The following is a 6,048-nucleotide window of genomic DNA, read 5'->3' on the forward strand; positions in this document are numbered from 1 at the left end:
TCTCTGAAATGGTCACTTTCTTCTCGGACCTATGAAATCAGAACCCCTCACATGGATTGGGGGGTGGGGGGTTCTTTAACTGATGAAACCATGATAGGCATAAATCAAGTACTAAAGTGATATGCCACCTTTACTTCTTGTTTCTATATGGACTTCACCATGAAACTGATAATAAGGGAGAAGTTTGACAAAACACCAGATATCAAACGTAAAAGAGAAATACCAAATGGGCAGCTTAAATTTTGTGACCATGGACAGCCCTGAAAAGTGAGAAGTAGTGTCTGCTATTGCCAAGCAGTATTTTTAGGTCTGATATTATCTGATATTTTGTTGAATAAACAAGGAATTTTTAGGGGGATGTTTTCTTTTTCACCTGTTCCTTACCTGAATAGCAAAAGCAACCCACTTCCATAAGCCGCTGGGTCCCCCTACTGGCTAGAATGAGCATAACAAGCAGCTTCCTGCAGTTAAAAGAAGTATCCTGACACGTTGCCAACTAACAAGACTTACTGGAGCATAAACCGTTTCGGAGGTGTAGCCTACAAAAGTTTAATTCAATACATCGGGCTTTGGCAGGCTGGACAAATCTGTCTTTAAGGTGGTATGTCTTTTCATTTTTTACTACACCAGCCTAAAAGAGCTACCACACTTGAAAATATTAAAAAATTGTAAAGGGTTAAAAAAAAACTATGTAACTTAGGGTTGCCAACTCTGTGTTGAGAAATTCCTGGAGATTTGGGGGTGGAGCCTGGGGAGGGTGGGGTTTGGGGAAGGGAGGGACCTCAGAAGGATATAATGCCATAGAGTCCACCCTCCAGCGTAGCTATTTCCTCCAGGGTAGCTGATCTCTGTGGTCTGGTGGAGATCAGCCCCACCTGAAGGTTGCTTATATTATATTATAACTACATGTTAATCTCTTGACCTTTCCTCTTAAATTGCATCTACATTCCCTCCTCCTCCTTTGAAAGAGTGTGCATTTCTACTGTTTTCACATAGCAAAGGATTGAAGTCAATGTGTGATTGAAGAACAAATATGTGCAATTATTTTAACATACTACCCTGCTTCCAAAGCCCACCCTCCCAACAAAAGACAAATAACACTTTGGTGCAGTAATTTAGCAATAAAGGAAGCAAACATCTCACGTTAGATTTTTACTTTATTGAGAAATACGCTTTTAAAAAATGTTTGCTTGGCATTAACAGACATTCATCTTTTAAAACCCTGGGGGCGGGGACCTTCTCATATAGCAAAAAGGTAACATCTGGAAATTAAAAAAATATTTTGCATAAAAATAAAAGTTTTAGATCAGTAGGCAAAAGGTGCAGATCAGCTTTAATTTCAAGAAACTGGACCAAAAGGAATTATCTGGGGGAGAGAGATCCATGCAAATAATGTCCAGGTACTCAAGAAGAATACTATTGATTAGAATCCGCTGGAGGAGGCAAGCTCTGGATCTCCAGTTCTTATGCTGAAATAAATTTCGTTAGTCTTTAAGATGCTCCTGAGCTCCTGTGTAATTTTGTCTAGTAGAAGGTGGTGGTGGATATGGTCGAATCCCCTTTTGTGGCAAGTAACACAGATTATTGTTCTCTCTTTGCATTATGGGCAAGAACATGTTTATGCAGGATTTAAGTACTTTCCAAGTGCCAAGTACTTTCAAACACATAATTTTAAAAAAAATCCAGATTCTAGAATCTACCCCCCTAACCCCAACACTGGATATTAATTATCCAGTTCTAGAGCGTGCACATATTCAGCTCTGTGGAGGTGCAAAACTCCTGTTTTGCCTTTCAGACATGTGCCACATTAAGAGAAAACTCTTTACAACATTCAGATACCTCTCTGAAACAATCAAAGTTCTTGCATTGGGCGGGTGGGTGGGTGGGTGGGGAAGCCTACTATGCAACTAGTTATCGGCTTCATGAAATGGGTCCTCTGATTTCAGAAGCAATCAAACCCCCAAACAGCAACTCTCTTGAGATGTTCAGACTTACAGATGAATCAGAATAACAGATGAATCACAATCAGTGGGTAGCCGTGTTGGTCTGCCATAGAACAGTTAGATTCGAGTCCAGTAGCACCTTAGAGACTGACAAGATGTTCAGAGTGTACGTTTTCAAGAGTCAAGGGAGGTTTGACTCTCGAAAGCTTGTGTGTGTGTGTAAAGTGCCGTCAAGTCGCAGCTGACTTATAGAGACCCCTTTTGGGGTTTTCATGGCAAGAGACTAACAGAGGTGGTTTGCCAGTGCCTTCCTCTGCACAGCAACCCTGGACTTCCTTGGTGGTCTCCCATCCAAATGCTAACCAGGGCTGACCCTGCTTAGCTTCTGAGATCTGACGAGAACAGGCTAGCCTGGGCCATCCACCCTGAAAATCTTGTTGGTCTCTAAGGTGCTACTGGACTTGAATCTAACTGTCCCAACAATCAGTGACTGTGATAATCCTGCAAAAATTTACTATTTACAGCCTGCTGCAAGCAGCGCAGAGCCAAAATTATGTGGCAGCCAACCTGGATTCTCTTACCCCACCCCCAACATACACACCACACATTCCCATGTATTTGATGGCGCTGCAGCCCCACATTAGTGCGAGGGGAAGCCAGCACCCGCCCCCGACATTTGAACGCCAAGGCGAAGACGACGCCTGCCAAGGTCTCAGGTGCCACTCACGCAGCAAGGGGGTCCAGTGGTGCCCGATCAACTCTAGCAGGTGAGGGGCAGGTGGGGCCTACTGTACCCTCACACGACTCACCTGGTGAGGGGAGAGGTGGCACCCATCCAGCTGGGCGGGCAGGCTGTCCCCTCCCTCCCTCCTTTTGGTAAATGGAGACTGTTGGAGTGATCGACTCAGCCCGCCTGGACCGGGGGGGGGGGGGCTAAATCACTCTAAGTATGTCTAGGTGTTATCTCTTGGATGGGATGTTCCTCTCTTTGTCTGAACCTGAGAACTGCCCTCTGATCCCCTCTTTCTCAGTAGCCACCGTCCCTCTCACTTTCCATATGGACTGCAAGCGAGACAGATGTTTCTGCCAGTCTCTCCTGGGCCATTTTTGCATGGTAATTAGCAGCGTGGTCCAGGCTGAATTGCCCCGCATATTTTTTTTTAAATTTTGCACACAACCATCATTCCAGAAGTGACTGTGAAGCCGGCGCATACCTGCTTCACATTACTAAAGAGCCCATTTAACGCGACCATTGGTGTTTGCCGCAAAGAATCCCCCTCAAGGAACCATGCAAAGCAACAGAGGCATGTTAGCTATGCACATGCTAATGACTATGCAAACAGGAACGAAGAAGCAGGCGAGTGGGGGGAGTGGAACTTCTCCTTTTGTGTCGGGACCATGAAAAGGCATTTTTAAAGTCGCATTTTTTAAAAAAAGAGCTTTGAGCGAGCATCAAAATTGACCATGCAAAAAAAATGGCCCTTTAGAAACAAATATCCCATACTTGCACTCACGGAATGTACTCTTTAGATTAGGTTTCTAGCTTTCTATCAACCGGAACTTGAATGTGATCAGAATCTACCTGAATAAATGCAAGTTTTACATTATGCAATGTACTTCTTGGGAGGATTGATTTTCTGCACTCAGTATCCTGCTTCCATCACTGGACAAACTCTGCGATATTAACCAAATACCGCAATAGGGACAGGGTGGGCTGGGCAGGCAGATTGCCTCTTCTTTCCCCTCCCTCCTTTCAAAGGTAGGCCCTTTTCCAGGGCCGTTTTGCCCTCCCAATAGGGTTGCCAGGTCCCCCTTCGCCACTGGTGGAAGGTTGTTGGGGTGGAGCCTGAGGAGGGCAGGGTTTGGGGAGGGGGAGGGACTTCAATGCCATAGAATCCAATTGCCAAAGCGGCCATTTTCTCCAGGGGAACGGATCTCTAGCAACTGGAGATCAGTGGTAATAGCAGATCTCCAGCTAGTACTTGGAGGTTGGCAACCCTATCTCTGTCCCTCCCACCCCCACACCTTTCCTTCTCCAAAATTATTTTGCACGACAATACAAAACGGTTACGTTTGCAAAAATGAAGAGCCGGAATCCCTCTCACTGCATATTCCCCAAAGTCTAACCTGTTTGGGCTGGCCTTCAGGGCTTAGAGTCGAGTCAGGCGAGGCAAGTGTGGTGTGGAATCAGATGAAATCTTATGTCTTTGCTCATTTTGGGTTCCACCCTGTGAAAGACTGGGCAGGCTAAATATCTGAACAAACAGGCAATCTTGGATCCAGGAACAGCAAAAGCGGGAATCCTTGGCTGTTCGAGGAATGCACGTCCCAGGTAAAAAGGGAAGCAGAGATGAGGGCAGATGCAAGAATGCATAAGTGGGGATGGGAGCCCAGGGAGGGGTGAGGTCTGTTGCGGCCAGAGGGCAACTGTGAGCCAGCCAGGAAGAACAATGTTGTTGAACACCCACGTGGGAAGAGAAGAAGAAGAGTTGGTTTTTATATGCCGACTTTCTCTACTGCTTAAGGAAGAATCAAACCGGCTTACAATCACCTTCCCTTCCCCTCCCCACGACAGACACCCTGTGAGGTAGGTGAGGCTGAGAGAGTGTGACTAGCCCATGGTCACCTAGCTGGCTTCGTGCGCAGGAGCGGGGAAACCAACCCAGTTCATCAGATTAGCCTCCGCCGCTCATGGGGAGGAGTGGGGAATCAAACCCGGTTCTCCAGATCAGACTCCACTGCTCCAAACCACCGCTCTTAACCACTACACCATGCTCAAAAGCAGCATGAAGAGAAGCCAGGCTAATGGAGTTCTGACAAAAATTCATTCCAATGCTTAGCTTAAAAGGGAAGAACTAGATCTGAGTCTAGTAGCATATTAGAGACCAACAAGAATTTTAGAGTATAGGCCAGGGGTGTCAAACTCAATTGTTACGAGAGCCGGATATGACATAAATGTCACTTGGTCGGGCCGGGCCATGCCTCGCCAGCCCAGATCAAGAGGGGGTGGCTGCCTCGCAGGCCGGATAAGAGCTCTCAAGGGGCCTCATCCAGCCCACAGGCCTTATGTTTGACACCTGGTGTAAGCTTCCAAGAGCCAAAGGTATCAGACGAAGGGAACTTTGACTATCAAGAGTTTATACCCCCAAAATCTTGTGGGTCTCTAAGGTGCTACTGGACTCGAAACTAGCTCTTGCACTGCAGACCAACACAGCTAACCCTCTGAAACAATCCTAAAACAATCTTGCAAGGTATTGTCGAAGGCTTTCACGGTCAGAGTTCATCGGTTCTTGTAGGTTATCCGGGCTGTGTGACCGTGGTCTTGGTATTTTCTTTCCTGACGTTTCGCCAGAACATCCACCCACAAGAGCAAATAATGGCAGGGTTTAGTCAAGGAAAAAGTAAGCTGCTCCAAAGAACCCATAAGCACCGACCAACAGCGGGCAGTCTGCTAAGAATCGCCCTGAGCATTTTAGGGAATTTGTTTTTGAATTCATGTCACAGAATTTGTTTGTGCTTCTATGATCATACCAACTTCACCAGACAAGAATAAATCGATGATATGTTAATAGGGGCACAAGCAAGTCGCACCCTTTCCCTCGTAGTGTTGTCTTTCAGAGTGAAGTAAGAAATCCAGTTTAACGTATGCACCTTTTCCTTCTGTTGTTTACAAGCCACAAATTCTCATTTGGCCTCTTGCTGATACACGTGCAGGAGGAGGACTCTTCTTCGTCCCCTGAGACTCTCAGAGGCCACAACCTAGGCAGTTGACTGCATGCCTCGGATTAGGAGGAAATCATGTTCTAGCAGTAAGGCTAAACAAGGCTTATGGAATCACAGGATGGGGTGGGGGGAATCCAAACAAATGCTCATTCGCTCTGCAGGAACCATAAAACATGGAGGACAAGACAGTTGAGGTGGGAGAAGGGCTGTAGCTCAGAGGCAGGCATCTGCTTGGCATGCAGAAGGTCCCAGGTTCAATCCCCGGCATCTCCAGTTAAAGGGACTAGGCAAGTAGGTGATGTGAAAGACCTCCGCCTGAGACCCTGGGGAGCCCAGCGTAGACAATACTGACTTTGATGGACCAAGGGTCTGATTCAGTAGA

The sequence above is a fragment of the Euleptes europaea genome, chromosome 1, assembly GCF_029931775.1.
Source record: "Euleptes europaea isolate rEulEur1 chromosome 1, rEulEur1.hap1, whole genome shotgun sequence".
Classification (NCBI taxonomy): domain Eukaryota; kingdom Metazoa; phylum Chordata; class Lepidosauria; order Squamata; family Sphaerodactylidae; genus Euleptes; species Euleptes europaea.